A 25,080-nucleotide genomic window follows, 5' to 3' on the forward strand; every position below is an offset into this window, starting at 1 on the left:
CATTGGAAAAGATGAATACTATCTTTCAGTAATCAGTCGTGCTGCTTAACTGTGTTAACAATCAGATTAAACAAGTAGTATTTCTGGTACAGACTATTGGCAACAGCAAAGATTAGCTGACCAGGTCACAGACGTTCCTCCTGATGAGTAAAAGTTCAGACTATAGGGGAGAAAAAAGATGGTCATACCAAATACTGACGTTCTTTATAAAGTCATTATTTAGACTATTCTGCACATTTCCATGAACCACAGTACCCGTTTTCCATTTACCAAGAACATTTTAAAGAAACGAGGGCTGGCTCAAGACTTTTGACAAGTACTGTAATATTTCAAAGTATCAACTTGTTGAACCGATGTTATATATTTTTTTTCCTTTTTTTCCCCTTTTTTTTTTAAATGGGTCTAATTTATTTCTAGAAAATCTCAGTTTCATTTATGTGTATAAACATATGGAGCCATATTCTTGCTACAGAACTGCTACAAAAAACAGCAATGCAGTATTTAGCATGAAAATAATTTTATACTGAAATAAGTAGCAAAGTAGGTATGCCCTGCATTTGCAATGTGTCTAAGAAGTATGACGTTAAACTGTACCACTGATTTTTTGCCATCTATAAACCTGTAAATATCCATCCATCCATCCATCCATCCATCCATTCGCTTCCGCTTATCCTTTTCAGGGTCGCGGGGGGCGCTGGAGCCTATCCCAGGTGTCATAGGGCGAGAGGCGGGGTACACCCTGGACAGGTCGCCAGTCTGTCGCAGGGCCAACACACAAGGACAGACAACCATTCATACTCACATTCACACCTAGTGGCAATTTGGATTATCCAATTAACCTATCCCCACAAGCTGTAAATATCCCCGCACCTTAACTAGGGCTGCTCAATTAATCGAATTTTAATCACGATTACGATCTGGGCTTTCAACGATCATTAAAAATGACTGAGCCTATTATTAGCCCCTCCCTCGTGCTTTACTCTCGCGCTGCTCCGTGTGGCAAATCGAGCGCACCTCTCTGCATTTCGAACACGGGTCACAACAATTAAGAGAACCCGAGGGAAGCTCGGAAAGCCAAGCAGAAGTTATTTGGAGAGGAGAGTGACTGCCGTTGGTTGAAAAGAGAGGTAAAAAAAAAACTTCAGTGGTTGGAAACATTATGGGTTCGCGGAGTCAGACGTGGATCAAGTGGACACAGTGTGTAAACTTTGCTACGATGTAGTAGCTGCACCACAGAGCAACACTGCAAAGTTCACTAAACATAGATGTTTACATTTTTCATTTATTTTTATATTGAAAACATTTGCACTGTTATCAGTATTTGCGCACTGTTTTATATTATTTTTAAAAGTCATTATTCAACACTTTGTTATTGTTAAATAAATATCGTCAAATAATCGAGATCTCAATTTCAGTGAAAATAATCCTGATTATCATTTTTGCCATAATCGAGCAGCCCTAACCTTAACATTAGTAAAGCGAAAGTGAAGGTGGTTCCAGGATTCTTTGTTTCAGAGCAACACGGATCACTTTTTTGCCTCAGTTTAAACAAAGATAATAAAGCCAGTCATTATTTTTTAAAAAGAGCCCAAAAATATAAAGAGGAGGAAAAACAAACCTTGTAGATCTTCTCAGTTTAACTCATCTGCAGACAGGCCCACGCAGAATGTGCACCTGCGCACGCTGATAACCACGTGGCCGCTGTTTTAAGGCACAATCTGCAGTTTCCGAGTGTGGAAAAGAATCCGGTCTAAATGTATTCCGACAGTCTGCAGACTACAGAGTGAATTAAACCCTGTTTATTATTGCTGCTGTTACTTTGACATTTATCTTTGTGTTAAGTATTAATGGCAGTCTTCCTGGACTCGCATGTAAGAATGAGAATAGTTTTATTGATCACAGGGGGAAGTTTATGAACATGTGCTGTACGCTTTCACTTAAACTTTTTAATCACATTAATCGTGATGACGGCGTTAGAGTGAACAGCCCGACAGCAAACGCACAAAAATGACGACACAGACTTGTAATTTGCACCGATGTGTTTTCTAAATTCGCAGCACTTGTTGACAGACACGTGACGTCCACACAGCGACATTTTAGTCTAAAAACATATTAAAAGTGGATTCTCGTATTCACGAGTCCGCGGCGTCCTTGAACACACCGGGCCGTTTTTAACCCGCACTTCAAACTTTCAAACGTAAATTAAAACCAACGAAAAATGAAAAGTGAGCAATGAGCTTACACCGAGGTAAACGGTGTCGGGAAGACACACAACTGACCTGAACACTCAACATCCCGTGAACGTGACAAAGTTTCAGCCCATTAGGAAGCAGGAACAAAAGAGACTGAAGATAATCCGGGTTTGAACAGAATCACGTCCCACAAGAAACAAACAACTTTCCTCCAACTTTTTCTTCTTCTTCCTGCTCTTCTTCCTGCTCTTCTTCCGCTTCTTCTTCCTCTTCTTCTTCTTCTTCCTCTTCTTCTAAATTATATTGGCGGTTGTCAAACAACAGAATTGGTGCAATACCGCCACCAACTGGTATGGAGTGTGGTCCAGAATGTCACTTCAGGATTAGATGCTATCATATAAATGTGTTTGTCTAAGAAATCTAATATTACCTGATGATTTTTACTTCGTGAATTGTTTCTAAGTAAAGCATTTAACTCTAGCTTCACTTTGAAGTTTTGAATCAGTCTTCTTTCTTCCACATGGTCTCTCGACACCGTAACATAACATGCGATGTTACCGTGTTTCCCCTAAACTGAAGTGTGCTGTTTAACCCAGTGTGATCAAATCTGACATGTGTTTGTTTCTCCTCTCCTCCTCCTGTCTCCTTCTCATTTCTCCAGTTTTCCTTTGGATTAAAAAACACTGTCATTTCCTTTCTTTCTCATGAATTAGACATTTATGGCACACTGCAAACTGCATTAAATGCATGCCTGTGAGGCTTTGCTGTAGCTATATAAGTGGGATTTGTTATTCGAACGAGTGTTAATCGGCTACAAGCTGTGAGCGCAGTGCAGTGTAAAACTCTTCCTTCAGTCCTCACGCTGAGTGTTTCGAGGCGAGCACACTTGTTAGTCTTCAGTAATGAACTGAATTGATCTCCTTTCTCTCAGCACATAGCAAGTCACTCTCTCTGCTGCATCTACAACAAATAAAAGTGAAATATCTGTGAAAATGCAGCTTTTAATGAAACTGTGTTAGATTAATGCCTGCATGTTACATTGTGGTATCATCTGCTATTATGATCTGGCAGTAAATAATATGTTGTGTTTATTGCGCATTGCACAGGCCAGCTGTTACACACAAATTTCAGGGTGGTGTGGAACGGTTTTACTGATGCACCGCTCCTCCGGATCAATCTGAGTCCTAATCTTCAGAAGCCTTTAACCTCACCTCTGCTGTTAATAATGAGCCTGAGGACTTTGGTAGCTAGTATAAGATCCACACTGGCTTTAGAAATCTTTCCCGGGGTAACTCCCTCCCCAGGTGGCGTTGTCAGCATCACTTAGTCACCTTTACTGGTTATTCCTCCTTCGCCACAATGAGATGATTTTCTACAATGACAAAATCCTGTTACTGCTAATGTAACTATCTATGGTTTTCACACACACACACACACACACACACACACACACACACACACACACACACACACACACACACACACACACACACACACACACACATTTGAAAGATTGTAGGCAGTTGAAAAGTAAAAATTCGCTTCCTTTCCAGAAAAACGCAAACTTCAGAAGTACACCCCCTCCAAGCTTGCGATAAGCCAACATTACTACACGTTCTTGGCAGCGTTTGACTTGTTTTTGGCGTTTACATGTGGGCGGAGAGATTTTAAGAACGGAAAGTCCCCGTTTTCATAAACACCCGTGTGCGTGAGGAGGTGCGGCTCTCTCCGTGGTAGTGATGGGATTTCCGGCTCTTTTTAGTGAGCCGACTCTTTCGGTTCGACTCACTAAAAAGGTTCGGCTCACTAAAAAGACCCGGCTCTTTCGGCTCCCAACCGGCTCTTCAGGTTGTTTTGTTGCTTTAATTAATTTATTATTAACAATAATATAAAATTATGCACAAAAGGAATTACTAACGTAAAACAAAGTGGTTTTATTTATATACCGGTATGTTTATAAATATATGCGGTGGCCCCTAGAGACAAAACACGTACAAACTCCGAAACACATTTCTAGCATGAACTGAACTTCCAAAGCAGAGCTACTAGATCACTTAAATTACACAATTGAAAGCATGTGTGTATTTATACACAGGCACTCATATATATTCAAATAATTTAAAAAAAAGTTCATTTACCTGTTACTACCACACACCAAATCCGGTTGTTGGTACTTGCTGGCTTGTGTAGCCACAAGATAACAAAAGCTCCACACTGCGCCCAGCATCCTGGAGCACTTCTGTTGTCTTTTGTACGTGTTTTGAGTTTTTATGTGCTTCTGAGTTTTTACATGCATCAGAGTTCGTACGTGATTTGAAGTTTGTATGTGCTTTGTCTCTAGGGGCCACCGTAAATATACTTTTATTTATTCACTCCACATAAAATGTAATAAATAAATCATATAATACAAAAATCAACTATTCACAGTTCAACTTTTAACTATTTAAATTTTCAGCTTTTTCCTTTTACAAATTTAAAGTGAAAACAACACAAAACACTGCAAAACACAATTAAATATAAATCATAATATGAAAACAAAAAGAACATGCACATTCTCTGTCATATGGGCATGGATGAATAAACTTTCTGAATCCTTTATCATCTGCAACTGAAAATAGTTGTGGATGATTACTATACCTTTCTAATGTGACGTTGTTGTCCCTGGCTCTCTTTCTCTCTCTCTCCCTCTGGCTCTGTTCCTGTGCTACTCAGTGTAACTACCGCCCCTCCCCCCTCTGCCCAGCGTAAAGCACAAGGCTCACGTGCAGGCGAGAGAGAGGGAGGGTGAGAGAAAGAAAAAGAAAAAAAACCCACGTGACGGCTCGTGATAAGGAGCCGGCTCGCGTCGTTCACGTCAAAGACCCGGCTCTAAGAGCCATTTCGTTCGCGAACGACCCATCACTACTCCGTGGAATATGAGACCGTCTCGGTGAACAGCAGCTGCTCGGGTGTTTCCGTGTTCGTTACTTTTTTTCCTGAACTTTGTGTGAGTGGACCGTCTCCGTGTGAAGCTCCGTGTTCAGGTAACGCAAGGAGTGTGTAATGTTTGTGATGTTTCCCTGTGTGCAGCTTAGTTCACGGTGACGGACTCGCAGCTCAGACTGCGAATACGGCACCGCAACGAGGCCGTGTTCGCCATATTGTGTTAGTTTGTGCGATCACGTTTGACACAACACCAGAATGTGGACGCTCTGAGCTCCGGACGGGACTTTATCTTCACGGTGCTGCCAGAGGGAAAGACGGACTGAATCATTACTTGTTATAAACAGGACTGTTTTGGATTACACACAATGGCCTGTGAGTAAAAATACTGCGTCACACTGGCTGTTCTCCTGTAACAGGAAGTCATCGTCTGTAAGGACGGTTGTTACGACACTTGTAACGTTTGTAACTCGGACAGACCGAGTAAGACTGATAAATATAATATAAAATGTAATAATCACATAAAACTGGGAATAGAACTTTTCAAGAGTCGGATCAATAAACAGATATGATAACGGCACAGATATCAGTAAAACCTTTAAATAGAAGCGAGCAGCTGATGGCAGCTTCCTCTGCCTCACACTGCTGTCTGACTGCATCCAGCTGACACTGAGAGGAAGCAAGGAAGCAGCCGCTGATATTTGGACAGCACAGTGATGGAAAGCAGGGTTTCAGTTGATGTGCACATGAATGATTTGTGTTTCCTCTGCAGGTAGAAAGAGTGTGTGAGCTGAGCAGCATGGATCAGTGTGAGGACAGAGAGGAGGGAGTCCCTCCCTCTAAAAGCACTCTGTGTGGGGAACATGAGAGCCAGACCAAAGCTCAGAGGTGAGATGACCATCTCTAACTGTCCATGACTCTTCTCCATGTCACAGCTCAGCACTCACATCACACTCAAAGCTGCAATAAACACATGCTGGATCCATCCTGTAGTGTGTGGGAACATATAACGCAGTGAAACATGCAGGGTGTGACAAACACAGCCAGGCTCCACAGAACATGAGGGGACAGTTTAGAGGTTTGATCTGGTTGTGAAATAAATCATTCAACCACAAATCAAAGCTGTAAATAATGAATCATCTTCTTCTTCTTCTTCTTCTTCTCCTTCTTCTTCTACTTCTACTTCTACTACTACTACTACTACCCTGGTTATTTTTCTAGCATCAAACATCAACAAATAGATTACAAGTCGACCAAACAAGTGGCTCAAAGAGCAAATTTTCAAAAAATAACGATAATTCTTACAATTTTCTTAATATAACTTTTTCTTCTGAGCAATACATGCTGGAGGCTGGTGATGCCTGCAGGTGAAGAAAAAAAGGCTAAAGTATATAAATACTCATTATTTCTAACATTTATTAGCAATTTTACATGAATCATAACACAAATGAGTTTTAGAATGAAAGAAATGTATATTTACTAATGTAAGACCAGCTGTCATAGTTATCTCACTCATAAGGTAAGGTAAAGATGTTCAATATTAGAGAGAGGCGCCAATGATAATCGTCTGTGAGCAGCTCTTGGTGAAAGTGGGGAGGAAGAACATGAAGAGACCTCCTACAGGTCAGATGTCTGTGGAGAGAGAATCTTCTGTGAACAATGATTTAACATGGTTTTCTCTCCATGTCTGCCAGAGTCAGTGGGAGAACCTGTTGGCCTCATGTCCTCCAGAGGTTTTCTCAATCCAGCTGTGTGTCTCTGAGGAGTAATCAGTCCATAGAGCCTCCGCTGTTCTTTGCTCCAGACATGTAAGCTGGAACTGAGTCCTTAATGCCACATTTGTGTGTTCAGTGTTACTTTTCATTAGCTTTGTGTACCTACAGCATGTCAGCTTCATGTGTTCTTACATAAACATAAAGCTGTGCATCAGAATCAGTCAGCAGCTTCAGCCTGCAGATAAATGTGTGAACAAAATAAGAAATATAATCACGACAGTTGATCAACTCCGTGTGATCCTGAGACATTGGTGGGAAAAACTTTCTTCATCAGTCTGACTGACAGCAAAGAGTTAGAGGATGAAGGGTTTAAATGAGGCTGCAGAAGAAAATAACTGTTTGTATTTATGTGAGATGGTTTGAGGAGAAGTTCAGCAGGTGGAAATTCACACTGTATGTAACTTCGAGATAATTAACAAAGTTTAACAGAAAACGTGAGCATTATATTTCCTATGACTTTGGAGAGAACGGTGAAAACAGTGTGTGGGTCCATCTGTAGGGCAGCGTCATGGTTCAGTTTCAGAAAGGAGAAGGATTAGTTTCTGTACCTGCTAATAACAGAGTAATGGCCAGAAATGACTCGAATATTTGTTTGTAAATCATCCAGAATTGTTGTTGTTTATAATGTGGTTGCATGTTTTTCTGAACACAAAAAGTGTAGGACAAAGACGTCTCCTTGTTGAACAGGACTGCTTTACTTTGGATCCATGATCTTTCTGAAATCTTCTGAGCTTTAAATTTCAACTTTTGCTGGTATCTGTGACACGGTTTAGGGCCTGAAAGAAAAGAGGTGTAGGAGAAATTAATTAAAAATTTATTTAGGGATTTAACTCATGTGTCACTGAACAACACTGCATTATAAATGAGTGTGATCACGAGAAATCTTGCCACAGACTTCAGTTTGTTTAAAAATACCTTGTAAGTATGTTACATCCATGTTGGTGTCATCCGTGAAGGAAAAGCAGCTGATCCAATAGTTCAGGTCAAATTTGTCTTGTGAAGAGGAATCAGATGCTGTAATTTCCAGAAAAGATGGCGGCCTTCCTGTTCTTCTCTTTCTTGTTATGTCAATAATCCTGAGAAACTCATAGCAGGCTGCTTCCCCCTTTTTTATGACACGGTTCACAATTTCTCTGGTTTTGTCAAAGTCGTCACCCGCTGTCTTTATTTTACTGACTTCTTCCTCTGAGAAAACTTCTTCCTGGTAGAGATGCTCTACAATCCCATTGAGCCCCTTCAATGTTCCCACCAGTTTGGGCTTGGCCCTCCTGACGTACTCCACAGCGGACTGAGATGTACAAGCCATGTTTCCTTTATTTCATGTACAAGCCATGTTTCCTTTATTTCCTGGGTTTCTGTTGAAAAAAATGTGGATTTAAACAAAATGTAATTCATTTCAAAGATTCAGACTAATATATAATTTTGATGTTGCTCCTGTTCCTAGCATTGCTAGGCTTTGTTTTAAATTGATGTGAAACATCAAGATGGCGCCGGTGAGGTCGAGTTCTTCTCGGTTCACCGCATGGACAGGACACGGGACTCGGGGAAGTCAAGGGGAGGCGGCGTGTGTTTAATGGTGAACAACAACTGGTGCAACAGTGCGAACGTTGTTCCTCTCACACGCTCCTGCACACCAAATCTGGAACTACTGTCCATCATGTGTCGCCCTTTTTATCTACCTCGGGAATTTACATCGGTCATTATAAGTGCCGTTTATATTCCACCACAAGCGGACACGGTCACCGCCTTATGCGAGCTGCATGAGGCACTCACACAGCACCAGACACAACACCGGGACGCTGCGCTTATTGTGACGGGGGACTTTAATAGCGCCAACCTCAAACGCGCAGCGCCGAACTTTTATCAACACATCACCTGCCCCACCAGAGGTGAAAGGACACTGGACCACTGCTACACTACGGTCAAGGACGGCTACAAGGCACAATCCCGTCCTCCGTTTGGCAAATCTGATCACGCCGCCATCTTCCTCATGCCAAAATACAAACGAAGGCTGAAACAGGAAGTTCCGGTTCAGAGGAAGGTCGCGCGCTGGACGGATCAATCGGTGGCCGCGTTACAGGACGCACTCGATGACGCAGACTGGGGCGTGTTCAGAAACAGCTCCGATGATGACGTCAACGTGTTTACGGAAGCGGTTGTGGGATTCATCCGGAAACTAGCGGATGATACCGTGGAGACAAAGACTATCAAAACGTTTCCCAACCAGAAGCCGTGGGTGGATAAAACCATCCGCGACGCTCTGAGATCCCGCACCGCTGCCTACAACACGGGACTCACGACGGGGGACATGGACCCGTACAAAGCCGCGTCATATAACGTGCGGAGGGCGGTGAAAGAGGCGAAGCAGCGCTACGGGAGGAAACTAGAGTCACAACTCCAACAGAGTGACTCTAGGAGCCTGTGGCGGGGACTAAGGACAATAACGGACTATAAAGCACCAACGACCGGTATGACGAACGCGGCCGTGACTCTGGCAGACGAGCTGAACACTTTCTATGCTCGCTTCGAGGCTGCAGCTAAGGTCTCCAACAATGCTAGTGTTAGCGGCGCTAACGGCTGCAGACAGGAAGATACTGCCAGCACCGGAAACGTGCTCGTCATCTCCGAGCATGAAGTAAGGAGAGCCTTCAAGAGAGTGAACACCAGGAAAGCAGCAGGACCAGACGGCATCCCAGGTCGTATCCTCAGAGACTGCCCATACCAGCTAGCTCCTGTGTTCACTGAGATATTCAACATCTCTTTATCTCAGTCGGTGATCCCCACATGCTTCAAAGAGTCCATCATTGTTCCTGTCCCGAAGAAACCCCACCCTGCTTCTCTCAATGACTATCGCCCTGTAGCCCTCACCTCAGTAGTGATGAAGTGCTTTGAATGCCTGGTCAGAGACTTCATCATTTCTTCACTACCAGACACACTGGACCCACTACAGTTCGCTTACCGTCCAAATCGTTCCACAGACGATGCCATCTCTCATCTCCTCCACACATCACTCACTCACTTGGACACTAGAAGGGGGAATTATGTTAAAATGCTCTTCATAGACTACAGCTCTGCATTTAACACCATAATTCCCTCCACACTCACCACCAAGCTGGAGCATCTGGGACTCAGCTCATCTATGTGTCAGTGGATCTCCAACTTCCTAACTGGCAGACCACAGGCAGTAAGGATGGGCCGACATGTCTCAGCCTCCACCACTCTCAGCACTGGAGCCCCCCAGGGGTGTGTTCTGAGCCCCCTGCTGTACTCTTTGTACACATATGACTGTGTGGCCACTACCAGCTCCACCACCATCATCAAGTTTGCTGACGACACCGTCGTGGTGGGCCTGATCTCTGATAACAACGAGACGGCCTACCTGAAGGAGATTAGGAATCTGGAAAACTGGTGCCAGAGGAACAACCTCCTTCTAAACGTCAGTAAGACAAAGGAGCTGATAGTGGACTTCAGCACTAAGCAGGAGAGGAACTACCAGACCCCTGTCATCAACGAGTGCCCAGTGGAGAGAGTGGACAGCTTCAAATACCTCGGAGTTCACATCACGCAGGACCTGTCATGGTCCTGTCACATCAACACCGTGGTGAAAAAGGCCCGACAGCGTCTCTACCACCTCAGACGCTTGAGAGACTTCCAACTGCCCTCCAAGGTGCTCAGGAACTTTTACTCGTGCACCATAGAGAGCATCCTGACGGGAAACATCTTAACCTGGTTCGGGAACAGCACCATGCAGGACAGACGAGCTCTACAGAGGGTTGTGCGGTCAGCTGAGCGCACCATCCGCTCCGAGCTCCCTGACCTGCACTCAGTCTACAGCAGGCGGTGCTGGACCAAGGCCAGGAAGATCGTGAAGGACCTCAGCCATCCCAACAACAGACTGTTCTCTCTGTTGAGGTCAGGAAAGCGATTCCGCTCCCTGAAGACCAACACAGAGAGACTGAGGAGGAGCTTCTTCCCGCAGGCGATACGGTCTCTCAATCACACCACCACACAGTACTGACCCACACATATGGTTCTTACACACACACTGGACTTTCTGGACATTGTTTTCACTTCATTACTTAAATCACTGCTGCTGTTATTGTGTATATATTTATTTATACTTCTTGTGTATTTTGTTCATACATTCTTATATAGTTCTATATTGTGTATTGTGTATTTTGTTTTACAGTTATTTTATTTTTTTTTTCAATTTAATTTATATATTTTATCTTATTCTTTCCCAGTGTGTTGTACAGTTATTTCATGTTTAACCTTAATTTATATTTTATTCCTTCCTAGTTAAATTTACCCTTTTTAATTTTTCATATTTATTTCCTATCTTATTCATAGCCTTTTCCTTTTTTGTTTTCTTTAGGTCACGAGCAGTTGTCCAAGCATTTCACTACATATCGTACTGTGTATGACTGTGTATGTGACAAATAAAAAAATTTGAATTTAAGTGTGTTTATAATTTATCCTCAGTCTTTGACTTTTAGTTTTTTCAGCATTCTGGTTTTTGATTTTATTTTCTTGTCTTCTTTAAATGTTTTTTTTTCTTTATTATTTTGCAAGTGACAGCGCCACCACTCTCTTGGTGGCGCTGTCACTTGGTGTTCGCTCGCTCTGCGTTAGAGTATCACTTCCTGTTCCTGCTGAACCACAGTGGTGTTTCTGAGTAGCTTAATTGCTTAGCAATTTAATTAACAACTTTTAAATACATTCTTCTTTCATAGTATAATCTTCACGTGCTTCATCCGAAGCACACTTTCTGTGTACTCACTACCTGATTTATAGCCAAAGTATTCACTCACTGTGTATTTACTGTTTCGCTAGCTTAGCTTAGCTCTCTGTCTCTCTTCCACAGCATGTCTTTATCCTGTCTTCCTTCTCTTACCCCAACCAATCACAGCAGATGGCCCCGCCCCTCTTTGGGCTCTCACACTCTGAGGGGCCCTCTGGATGTCTGCCTGGATCTCCTCCATGCCTGCTTCATGCCCTCATTGGAGGGGCTATCACTCCCCACACCCTCTAGCATGTGGTTAAATGGAGAAATGTCTTAAAGCATTCTCAATCATCCAGGAAAGTAAATCTCCAAAAGTTGATTCTGTTCATCTGGACGTAGCGTTTTGTGGGAGAAACGTTTCATCATCATCCAGGTGACTTCTTCAGTCTCAGCTGACTGCAGGTTTCAATCTTATAAACAGTACATTTGCGTATTGACTGAAACCAGCCCACTGAAGGAACAATGGGCTGGGAGATCAGTTTCTGCATCATTAATATGCAAATTGTCATGACCATTGATCAAAGACCATTGATCAATGTGATGAAATGTTGCTCCCACTGAAAATGCTACCTCCAGATGAACAGAATCAACTTTTGGGTACATGGAGAAACCTTTTGAATACAAGCGCGCTCACGCACTTAAGCAATGCGGTTGAAAAATGTGGGTGCGCCTAACTTTTGTGCTGGTTTTCTTAGGCGCACCAGTGCAATCATGACAAAAAGTTAGTGTAGAGCCCTGTAGATGAGACCTAAACTAAACACAACTGTAGCGACTTCCACAGTTGCTAGAGGTCGGGGTGGAGTCTGCCTATTTGCCTGACTGCGCTGTCAACTTTACGCAATAATGCGAGAGGTGGAATTGCTTGCTTGTTTATTAAAGTGCTTTGAGAGTTTACAGAGTAATGTGATCGGCTCCTGATTCAGACTCTTAAACATCACAGGCTCTGATGCAACAAGGGGAAACTCGTGGTGCAGCGGTCAACAAAAACTACGGCTCCAGCCCTCCTCTCAGAGAATGACAGACTGACCACGCCCTCTTAATTTCACCACTAGCACCCACGTGACTCCCGATACACATCACCATAGCAACCAAACAAATGAAAACCCAGTGATCATCAAAATTCAACACATTTAGTTATGGCTGCTACAACAACAAAACCCTGACTAAATAACGGCACAAGAACTTAATATATTTCCAATATAACATAAGAAATCAGAAAATACAAAATAAACTCAAACAGCTGGGTCACACACCCAGCCCCTGACAAATTGTCTGATTAGAAACATCTGGAAAAACACAAGAAGACCCTCACTGTTGTTTAACTTCCACAGCTGAAAAGACTCTCAGCTGATCTGCATGTTTCATCATTTCCTCTTATTGTTTCTTACTAAATGTTTATTGCTTAGTGTTCAGTCCATCGTGTCAGTGAGGGGCACAGACCAGAGGGAGGAGAGCAGGTAATCATCATATCTGTGAGCTTTAGAGCAGACTGAAAATTACTACTTTAAATATTCATAGATTCTTTTGAATAGGAAGAAGAAATCATCTGTGGTTCTCATGTCATGTTAAGAAAAAATAATATTACAATTGTGTATTAAACAAGTAGATTTTAATGTTTATTACAGTCACTAACTCATCATGTAAAATAAGCCACAGAAATTAGCATTGGTTACACCGCACAGTGCAAAAGTCTTGAGCCACCCATGACATCATTATATTTCCCTTCTAAGGATCCAGATGTTCTTCTAATTTCTTAATGCAACAAGTTTCCAGGTTTCTTTGAATATGGTGTAAATGTTTGTTTGTTTCTCTGCCTGCTACAAATCTATTGTAGGATTTGCCCAGCTCGCCTCTCCCGGACAACCTTCTGCTCTAAGCTTCACCTCCACCCACGTCAAGTAAGGCTGCTGCAATCTGCTGCATTGATGACCCCCCCCCCCCCCCCCCCCCTTTGTGACTCTTAGCCCTCACCCTAGCACATGTGGGGACTCCTGGCACTATGGTGGCTCACTGAAATGTTTACTCATAGTACTGTTTCATAGTTTATAGCGTTTTTCTCACAGTACTGTTCATACCGGTTCCTTTAGTGCTTCGACAGCATCTCATAGCTTGTAGATCATTTCTAGTGATTCATTTTGTTTCATGCAAAGTGATGTGACTCCTTGTAAAAGAACATCCCTCAGAACTGGTTTTTAGGCTCTCGTCTTTAGTTTGTCTTTCACTAAAAGTCTTGTTTTCATTACTCTCTTTTGTCACACCTGACTTCCTGTAATAAACTTTGAGATCTGAGAGTTATTTATTTCACACTTGGTTCAACAGTTTCCCTTCATACACACACAAACTGTGATTTCCCTTAATATCACACTGCACCCCTGAGTGAACAGGAGCAGGAAGAAGAAAATATTCTTATTAAACCGTGTCCCCTATCTGCACTCCAAATGATATTACAAGTGGGCACCATCAACCAAGGAACACATTAACGTTTGTCTACAGTTTGTACCACAAAGCACACATCAAGAATATAACCAGCAATATACCCCACCGCATAATAGCAAGGAGACGAGAATGACCCCCAGTTAACTCACATTTCTTTCAAATTCATCATATTGATTTATCATTTTAAACATAGCACATTTTAAAACAGCGCATGTTTGTACAACTCTTACAATTATAATGAGCAGTTCCACAATCTTATAACCGTTGGACTCATTTGTGTAGTCCTGCTAACTGATGCTAAAAATGATATTTCCTTCTGTCCTCACCTCCTAAACAAATTGAAAATGATATTTGTAACTTGAGGGCTAATATATTATTTTTTGCCTTATTTTGTCTGTAATTTCACTAAATCTTTCAATAGTTTCAATTTTATGAACAAATGATTCGTTTGTCCTCTGGATTTAACGTGAATATGAATCCTTTGTGTCACTTTCTTCTGTAATAAATATGGAGGTTTTATGGTATTTACATATGTATCCCCCAAATTTCTACACAGTAACTAAGATACAGGAAAAAGTATAAAGTATGCATCGCCTTGTAGTCTAATAAATCTCTAACCTTACCCAAAATATAAATGTTTTTAGCCATCTTATTTTAAGTGCTTTTGAGTTGTGTCCACTCCCTCGTTTCGGGCGTGACAATCTGTTTTATTTCTCCACTATTAAAAACACTCTGGGATAACAGCTGAATGATTACTGGTTGATCTCCGGGATTTCACAAAAAACATTAAACAACATAAACTTTCTTTACTGTTTTGTAATGTCTGTAGTTTCTAATTATTGCTTTTAAATCGTATTATTTCACTACTTAAACTCTTCTGCACAAAGTTTGAAGTCAAAAACATCCCTGGCCTTTGATTTGGTCACTTCCTGTAACCGTGACGGGAAAAACACGAACAGCTGTGTCTGTCAGAGACCCTGCAGTACTGTTAGAATGGTTTATGCATGTATTTGTTGATTGTTGTTATTAACATTATACATTTCTGTGTTACACTGTCTGCTGTAATGTACAATAATCCTTCCCCTGAGTAGCCCGGTATGGCCGACGCATCGCCGTAATAAAGGCAGCCATATAGATATGACCTATATATTTTACAAAGAAACCAAAAAACGTTTGCCGTACATACAAGTTAGAGTCGTAACACTTGTGTCTCTCTTTAAACGTTTACAGCTCAGTTTATGGTTCCCGTGTCTGCAGGAACACCTTATTTAACCTCAGCGTATCCTATCATATCCTGAACACATGCGGAGAGTTTACCGCGTGGATCAAGTTTAAAGCGAAAATAACTGAATGTGACGATGTTATGAAACACACACTCGAAGTAACGGCGGGAGTCTGACCGCAAAACATCTTTAAAACTAAAGAGAAAACATACCTGAGCAGCGAAGCAGAGCCTCCGAGCTGAAGCTACTTTCATTCATAAAGAAACACTTCCTGTAGTTCCTCCTCAGCTGTGTAGGTCCTGCTGGTGTCCACACGATGGCGCCATTGTAGTAGCAGACAGATGACACAAACCACTTCTGTGGACTTTGAAAATGTTTTCAGTGAGAAACGGAAAACATTAAATGACTGAAATAGAAAGATCATTCTATAAATACACTGACAACAATAAATAGTGTGATATACACAAGGGCACAAATATAAAGAGTGAAAATGTGTAGTCAAAAGCTTCACACTGTCAGCTTTCACCAATACAAAGATCGAGCAGACGCAAAACGAGTACCAGCAAAATATCATTGCTCACTCACATCACTCAGTCGTTACACTGCACCGACAGTTTGCAGCTGCATGCCTGAATGTCTTCACATCACGAAGGATTTAATGTATAGATTTATTTTGACATGTTATTAATATACTGTACTACTTGTTGTAGTTAAAACAAGTCAAACTTGCATCAACACAACTAAATTTCTCTCCACCAGTCTAAACCAGTCCTACAAATATCTCCCAGTGTGGCAGCACAGATAACCACTGGTGTATAAGGTGCTTCTGAATTCACAATACTTTGATGAAGAACCTGCTGAGTAAACAATCAGCCTGTTATTATTGCTTCCTACATCTGCTTTTTGAAAACCTCCCAAAGGCCCGTTTAAGAGCCACGTCAGTGTATTTGTATCTGTTCTTGCTGCATCTTCATTGGTCTGTCTCTCTGTTGCTATCTGCCGTTTTGTCTCTTTAGCTCTTCATCTTTTTGTTTTTGTCAGTTTTTGTCAGTGAGCTGGTGAACTTTTGTGTGTCTGCTGCCTTTGTTTGTGTGTTCTCAACATGATGCGCCCCAAATTCAAGCCCTGCACATCTTGCCAGACTCCCAATCAGGAAGCAGAAAAACCTGCTGTCTCCGCTCTGGAAGTCTGTCCACCAAGAAAAGCTCTGACTTCTGCTAAATGGGCCAAACTGGGCAGAAAGTATACAAACACATCCTTATAGAATATGATGTAACACTATAATTCTGAAATATAGTGGGCCATGAAAGATACACCCGACTCATCCTGCAGCCTTCAATTGGAGCCTCCAAAGGATGCAGACCCTGGCTGTGTCCCAATTCAGGGTCTGCAGCCTTAAAGGCCACATTTTGAGGCCAATTGCATCACAGTGACGAAATGAAGGCTGTCCCAACTCAAAGGCTGCTCGAGATGCGGCCTTCATTTCCCTGACAACTACAGCAGACACGTGGTGTGTGTGCGGGTGTCTGCCTCTTATAACCACAGTGATTCTCCTGTGGTTTGAAATCTCACATGATCTTGTGACGTGATCACGAGTCCAAACACTAACAGGTCACCTCAACAAGAACAGATTCAATCCTAATGATTTAGTTACCATAGAAACATGAAATGGTTTGGTTGACAGCACATGTTAGACTGTTGTAAACGTCGCAGCCACACAGTCACACTTCCTGAGTGTTTCTAACATGATGGATGTGAAACACTGAGTGATGCTTCATCACATTCACACTCACAGCTCCTCTGTCAGTGTCTCAGCTATGCTGGCAGCCTGGAGTCACCTGTAACATGACTGTGGGCTGATGCTGAACTCTGACTCTTATATGTGTCTTATTAACCTCAGAGCTGCTCAAACTGAGGGAGGCGGGACTTACAGCACAGGAAGTGATGTCAGAATATAAAGGCTTTTAGTCCTGAGTGAGTGACAGGTTTGACGGTGACGTGGATCTCCTTCAGACCTGGATCACAGTCTTCACACTAAACCCTTTAAAAAGTGTGTCGTTGTGCAGTTAAAGCTGTTTGTGTGACACTCTGCTGCTGCCTCAAACCACATTGTGCGCTGTCTATCTTGCGTGCTGCACAATAGCGTTTAATATTTAGTATCTACTGTTATCTACTGCTAGCTAGTTTATTGTGATGGTGCTGTATTTATTATGTTGCTCTTTTTTTGTTTGCTTTCTCTTCTGTTTTTTTCTCCATACAGGTGATCCAGGTGTTTTTTCTCTCTTCCCCCCCTTCTCACCGTCTCTTCTCTCCTCTGGTTTTCTTTCTCTCCCTCTCTTTCTTTCATTCTTTCTCCCTGTCCTATCCCTCAGTCATGTCTGTCCTGTTTGTAGCAACCGAAAATAAAATAAATTCATAATTATAATAAAGGTCAATCAAATGGACCAATATGGCAAGGCCATGATGATCCACTGGGTAAAATAAATCCGCTTGGCATCTTTCTTGGCCTTAAGACAACAATTCTGATGGTAAAGATCCAAACGGGACACAAAAAAAAAGTAGAATGGGAGGCAGAGCCTTCAGTTTTCAGGCCCCTCTTCTGTGGAACCAGCTTCCAGTTTGGATTCAGGAGACAGACACTATCTCTACTTTTAAGATTAGGCTTCAAACTTTCCTTTTTGCTAAAGCATATAGTTAGGGCTGGACCAGGTGACCCTGGATCCTCCCTTAGTTACACTCCAAAAACTCTGTTGTTGGATGAACACAATTTAATCATGGCACCTTTTTCTACATGATTTAACCAAGTACAATAACCGATTTTTGACCATGTCAAACCAACACATTTGGCATTTGGTTGTTTGATGTAATCAGATTACCTTGGATCATTGTAGTATACTCACATTAACTTGAAGAGATTTATTTAAGCATGTAGATTGAAAGTTTTAATTCATTCAACACAAGTTAAAAACTTCAGGAGAACACAATGAAATCTTGTTGTTTGAACAACTACTTTGTTAATCAAGGGAATTGCTGCTAGTCTTGCTTAACGAACCAATATGTGGGTTGATGGTTTAATAGAGACAAACAACCATTTACACTTACATTCATGGGTAACTTAGAATCACCAATAACTCTAATTACACCCTGCAAACCAGCCAGATTGTGGATTTGAACCCAGGCCCTTCTTGCTGTGAGGCTTAACAAAACTAGGAAAGTTGTGATTGATGCAGAGTTTTCTGTATGTTTTTGTCTTTGACAGGTTAAACCACAATAAACAGCAAACACGTAGTGTGGGTGTAGTTGTCTGTCTCTTAAAACTCCAGTGATTTTCCTGCAGTTTGACATCTCATGTGTCATGGTCCCCGCACCTCGCCAGCTGACAGCAGTCAGGCTTTGTTTTGTTTATTCTCCTCTCTCGCCTCTGCTCTCCCTTTCTCTCTCGTCCTCTTCCACTCTCTCTTTCTCCTGCCGGGGCGGAGCTCAGTATGGGCTCCTGCTCCTGGCCCACGCACCTGGAGATGATCAGCACACCTGCCGCTGATTATGAGAATTGGAGTCCTACTTAAGATGGCGAGTCTGCTCTACTCGTCGCTGGATCGTTGAGCCGTCAGCGTCAGTCGTCCTGCACTCCGCAAAGTTTGTTCGTGAGTACGTCTGAACCAGGAGACTAACTGTTTCTCTGTCTGTGTATAGATTTCCCCTGGACCTGTTTTCCCTGTGCACGGTGACTGAGCGTGAGCAAGAGTGATGGAGTAAAGAAGAGGAGCTGTGTGTGGTTGCGAGGGCTGTATGGAAATCTCCCGTCCCTGGACTCCTGCCCCTTTCACTCCCGGACCCTGGAACCACAGCCCCTTTTCCCCAGACACCGTTGTGTGTGTGTATATATTTCACCGTGGAGAACACTGTAAATAAATTCACTTTTGATTTGAAGAAACTTGTGGTCTGCGCCTGAGTCCGCTCCACTAATCGTGACATCATGGTATCTTGTGAATTTCGTGAGTCCAGGCAACAAACCACTCTTACTAGATTGTATCCTGTCATCTCAACATGAACAAGAATTAAGTTGCTGAGTTTCATGCAGATGCTACATGATTTAATTATGTTCACCAGAGAAAAATGAAATTATTTAGTTCAAATTACAAGTTTGAATCTTGTACATGTAACAACCACCCAATAGGTGTAGGCTGCTGGGGGGCTCCCATGATGCACTGGGTGTTTCTTCTTCACTCACTATGTGTTAATACACCTGTACGTCTTTAATCATTAGTTATTATTCATATCTGGCTCTTCCACAGCACATCTTTGATGTCTTCTTTCTCTCACCCGAACTGGTCACATGGCTGCCCCTCCCTGAGCCTTTGGCACATCCTGTGGCTGCAGAATAAGCAGCAGCTCAGGAAACAACACCTACAAAGTGTTTTCAGTTTGACCCACAGAGCTGCAGAGCATGATGGGACCCGGTGATAAACTGGAGCAAAGCTCATGCTAACATCACACACAGCAAACATGTTAAACAGGGAGGACGGTAACAGAGGGAATGATCAGGACAGTGAGCTGCGGTCACCACAGAAACACTGTTTACACAGACTCCACAACATTGTGTCGGTGTTGTGTAATCTGTGCCGAACACAGAACAGAGACGTGATAAGAAAACCTCTGATCAAACATGATGAATCCTCAAGTGTCAGTGAGAATAACAGAAAGGGAAAAGTGAGTCATTTGTCATGAGAAGTGGGGCTCAGGAGGTGGAGCAGGTCACCTGACAACAGAAAGGTCGGTGGTTTGATCCCTGGCTGCTCCAGTCTGCATGTCAAAGCATCTTTGCTGGTCATGTTACTATGGTAACCCAGAGGAGTTTAATATGATAAGTATTAATTTATTCATTAAATGAGACAATCAGTCATTTTTAATCAGCAGTGTTTTTGGAATCATCACATAAATTTAAAACAAAACCAAAAACGCTGAACAAGTTTGTAAAGTTTCTACAGTGTTTCCACTTTTCTTCTCTCACTTCTTCTTCTTCTTGGTCTCCTCTCTGGGCAGACATGCTTTCACTTCCAGCAGCTGAAACATGAAACATGAGTTACACTTTGCATGTTCACAGTGATGCACGCGTTTGTAATTGTACAAGATTATAACTGATGATGCTGTGACAACATGTTCTGTTGAAATAACTTCACCACAGCTGACACAGAACGATACAAACACATATTTTAAAGCTATCATTTTGTAATTGAATGTTATGAACAGTAACAGAGTTACAGTGTAAATGAAACATATTCACAGCGCTGTTTGCTACGATGAGTCACCGTCCTGCACTTTATGAGTGTTTAAGTTCTTTGAGTCGTCAAGTTTACGTCTCACGGATTATTCTGGAACTCCTGTTTGTCTCGGTGTCTGTTTCCCTTCCTCTCTGTGTCGAGTCTGCGTCTCTGTCTTCTGTACTTCCATCTTATTTTGCCCGTCTTTTCTTGCATTTAGTTTCCGTCTCCGTGCGTCTGTTCTCTTCTATAGAGTCTCCAAAAGTTGATTCTGTTCATCTGGACGTAGCATTTTGTGGGAGAAACGTTTGGTCACTCATCCAGGTGACTTCTTCAGTCTCAGCTGACTGCAGGTTTCCATTTCTTTCCATTTCTCTCTGATTTGGTTCCGATTACCATCTCCGTGTCCCAGATCTTCTTCCTCTTTCTCTCTCTGTCCCCCATCTTGCCACCATGGGGAGCAGGGCATTCAGCTGCTCTGCTCCTCGACTCTGTAATTCCTCCTGATATAAGGAATATCACTTCCTTCTCTCTTTTTAAAGTGTAGACTCAAAACTCACATGTTCAAAATAGATTATCCCACATAACCTCTCAACTCTGCTAATTTAAATCTGTTTTACAATTTTATGTGTAAACTTCTTGCTTTGATGTTGCTTTTATTATTCTGCTTTGTACAGTGTCACTGAATGCACTGAAAGGTGCTTTCAAATAAAATGTAAAATAATAATAATAATAATAATAATAATAATAATAATATATCATCAACAACACAAAAAACATCACCCCTGCAGGGATGACACCTGACAGGTTTGTTTAAGTGCACTGTTCCAAAATTAAAAATACATATTAGTCCTAGTTTCGGACATGTCCAAGCACAAAGGCTGTCTTTCTCTTAGAAAGAGAAAAAACCCCTAAACTAACTGGCAGGATCAACCTAAGAACACAAACAACCATCAGACAGATAAATGACGCTGAGGTTTCGCTTCCTGGTGGAACAATATCAGAACTTCGGGTGTCATGACGGTGCTGCACTCACTGTTTCTGGCTTTAACTGGTTACTGATGTTTACTTGGTCTGAACTCAGACCTTAGAGTAACTACCCCCGTTCATTTCCCCCACATAATATTTACTGGTTGCCCACAAGAAATGTTCTTGTTGGCAGCTGCACAGTTCACACAACACTAATGTTTACTGTCAGATGCTTCTGAAACATCACAGTGTTTTATTCCTGGAATGTGAGTTTCTTCCCCGGGTCTGTCTGTTTGTGTGTGTGTGTGTGTGTGTGTGTGTGTGTGTGTGTGTGTGTGTGTGTGTGTGTGTGTGTGTGTGTGTGTGTGTGTGTTTGTCACTTTTACTGCTACCTTCCAGATGTTAGCTGCCAAAAGATTTTGTAAAATGTTTATTATCAACTTGTTTTTTATTTTCCAACCTAAATATCACCTGCTTTAAAGCAGCCTGGTTGTCTAGCAGTACTTTTTTCTTTTTTTCTTCTTTTATTTCTGTCCCGTTTGGCTCTTTTGCATCAGAATTATTGTCTAAAGGCAAAGAAAGATGCCCAACGGATTTACTTTACCAAATTGACCATCCCAGCCTTGCCGTAATGGTCCATTTGATTCACCTTTTATTGTTTATTTTATTTTCACTTGCTGAATACGGGACAGACTTGACTGGGGGAAAGAAGGGGAGAAAGAAAGAGGGAAAGAGAAACAGCTGAGAAGAGGGACGGGGGAGAAGGGCAAAAAACAAAAACCAACAGAATGAGCAGAAAAAAGAAAAAAAGTGCATCTATCGATCACCTGGATCACCTGCTGAGAAAGAAAAAAGAAAACAAGCAGAAGAGAACAAGAGTAATAGAATAAACAACATCACAATGATATATGGGAATATGACAGTAAATACTAAATGTTAAACATTATTGTGCAGCACATAAGATCAACAGAACACAGTGTGCTTTGAGGTAGGAGCCAAAAAGGGTGTAGTTTGTGGGTGTGATCACCCGTGTGTACACCTGTGAGCATGGACGCGCTTGTTTTTAAAAGGTTCCTTCATGTAATGATCTGCTAGAGGGTGTGGGGGGGCCACAGCCCCGTCCTCCAGGGCATGAAGCAGGTATGGAGGAGATCAAAACTCCAGACATCCAGAGGCCCCCAGAACACAAGAGACCAAGGAAGACCAACAGAGGGGCAGCCGCGCCACTGTCCCAGAAAGAGCTGAGGAGAGTCTCAGATGAGGGCTCACCCAGCAGCCGCGGAGCAGAAGCCAGGGGGAGTTGCAGTGACGCGCCCGTGAGCTCCGCCGGCAGCCAGCTGTGCCTGAGTGACCGAGCCCCAGGCCGAGAGGCCGGGGGCACCCCACCTCCGAAGTGGCCCGAGCGAGCCCCAGGCTCCAGGACCCGACAAGCGGCCGCCAAGGAGTGAGCCGGTGTGTACCCGGACGCCCATCCCCAGATACAAAGAACCACCAACGCACCGATGTCTGAGGGAGTCCGCCACTGGCAGGGGAAGTGATGGTGGGGGGAGATAGGCCTCCAAACCTTGGAGGGCCTGAGGTGTCCCCAGAGAGGTGGCGTCTGATACCCAACCTGACATATAGACACAGACATACAGGCACACACAGACACAAACATCCATTCCCACCCTCATGCTCTCATATGCACTTACTCCACACTCAACCAACGTGGAGACAGACATAAAGAGACGTTGTACACACGATCACACTCCCCAAGCGTACTCTACGAACCGGGTCTAGGTGCCCCCGCCCCTGGAGGGGGGAACTGCACCCAGACCCAGGTGGTGTTTCCCTTTTCCCTGCGGTGGGGGGAGGCAGACCGCCCCGACTCCGCAGCAGCAGGGAGGCCCCACACTCCAGACCGCAGTCGGAAGCCAAACTTCTTTCTGCAGAACTGCAGAGTCTGCATTGTACTCTGAAAACTCTGAAGTCGGTGTTTAGTCATTTTCACTCCATATAATTTGTAATTTGTATCATATTCTTACTTAAAAGCTAAGGCTTATACAATTTTAGACTCTGAATTGCTGTTTATAAATATTTTTGTAAAAGTTTGTAAAAATGAATCTTGGAGGGTTTTTTTTTTCCAGATTATGTCCTTTAATGAACTAAAGATTAATATAGTACCAACTTCCTGTGATTAGTATTATTACAATGTAAAACATCTTAGCCTGTAATAGCCTTGGAAAAACCTGAATCACACACTTACTATTTTTAATAATAATAATGATTACTTTATTCATCCCCGTGGGGAAATTCCTCCGATCATGGAGCCGCCACTCTACCTACTGAGCTATCCCTACCCCTGACAACTTCAGCCAAACCAGTGGCCTCTGCTGGGATCACTGGTGAGCCAACACTTGTCCTTCCTTTAGATTTCAGGGCTTCCCTTTGCTCCTCCGTTATAACTGTTCTCTCTTCTCAACAAATGATGACACAAAGGAATCAGCAGTGACGAAGATGATGCTGAAGAGAAGCACACACTTCACACATATAACAGACCAGTGCAGTTACACACCTCTGCTTGACATTAGGCCTCAAACAAAGACACAAAACACTAACTTGACTCTAAACAGAAGAAACGAGCAGCTGTTTCTGTTCTGTGCTTATTTATACGAAGCAACACAGAAACACTGAGAACAAAAGACATCACACACACACACACACACACATGGAAACACTGGAAACCTGTTTTTGGTGCAGCAGCGGTCCCAGCTGCTCGCCTTTATCTAGACTGGGTCGGCTGCTGATCTCAATATAATCAATGTTTAAACTTTTGTTCTCAGTGTTCCTGTGTTGCTTCGTATAGGATCTCCCAGCATCATCAGCTGTGCTGTCCAGTCATTGTGTGCGAGGTTACCCTTATAGTGCAACGTCTGTTTGCACAAAGAGAAGCATGTGTGTCAAATATAAATAAGCACAGAACAGAAAAAGCTGCTCGTTTCTTCTGTTTAGAGTCAAGTTAGTGTTTTGTGTCTTTGTTTGCCTGGACTTCCCCACCCCTAGCCTAATACATCTAGGACACAATTTAAAGCTTTGCAAACTTAATTACGATTATGTTGTCTGAGAACTAACACAGAGCAGAAAACGTACCTTGTGATTGAGCTAATTTTTTATTATTCCTCCACAGTGTGGAGCAGCAGAGCTCAGAGGTTCCCAGTGGTCAGTCTGTCCAGCAGCATCAAACACAGCTGGACTCCATATTTATGGTCTGTATATGTACAACAACTATTTTTTACATCTGTTCTGTTCACAATCATCTCCATGCTGCTCTTTGTAGACCGGTGGATTGTCAGTGTGTCCAACATGGATCTGATGTTTGGCTCCATGATTTCAGTCTGATTGGCTCATTCATAAAGTATTCTGTTCCAGCTGCTGGAGGACAACATCATCACTTTTGTGAAGGACGAGCTGAAGAAGATCCAGAAGGTTCAGAGTCCAGATTACCCAGAATGGGAGGATGATGAGCAGAGGAGCAGCAGC

General features: G+C 42.6%; 2 protein-coding genes and 1 long non-coding RNA gene across 12 annotated transcripts in view; 2 read left to right on the plus strand and 1 right to left on the minus strand.

The window, feature by feature from the left end:
* The window catches only part of LOC113019584 (NLR family CARD domain-containing protein 3-like), a 116,321-nt gene that overhangs the window by 51,971 nt on the left and 39,270 nt on the right, over positions 1–25,080 (plus strand). The window lies entirely within an intron of this gene.
* Positions 1–25,080, minus strand: part of LOC113019567 (uncharacterized) — a 69,326-nt gene that overhangs the window by 18,446 nt on the left and 25,800 nt on the right. The gene's annotated exons all lie outside the window — the stretch shown is intronic.
* On the plus strand, positions 5,971–13,611 carry LOC113010205 (uncharacterized). The gene is made up of 3 exons (XR_003270299.1): positions 5,971–6,002; positions 6,809–6,922; positions 13,507–13,611. It is a non-coding gene; the product is annotated as an uncharacterized LOC113010205 (long non-coding RNA).

Source organism: Astatotilapia calliptera, chromosome 3 (genome assembly GCF_900246225.1).
Source record: "Astatotilapia calliptera chromosome 3, fAstCal1.2, whole genome shotgun sequence".
Taxonomy (NCBI): domain Eukaryota; kingdom Metazoa; phylum Chordata; class Actinopteri; order Cichliformes; family Cichlidae; genus Astatotilapia; species Astatotilapia calliptera.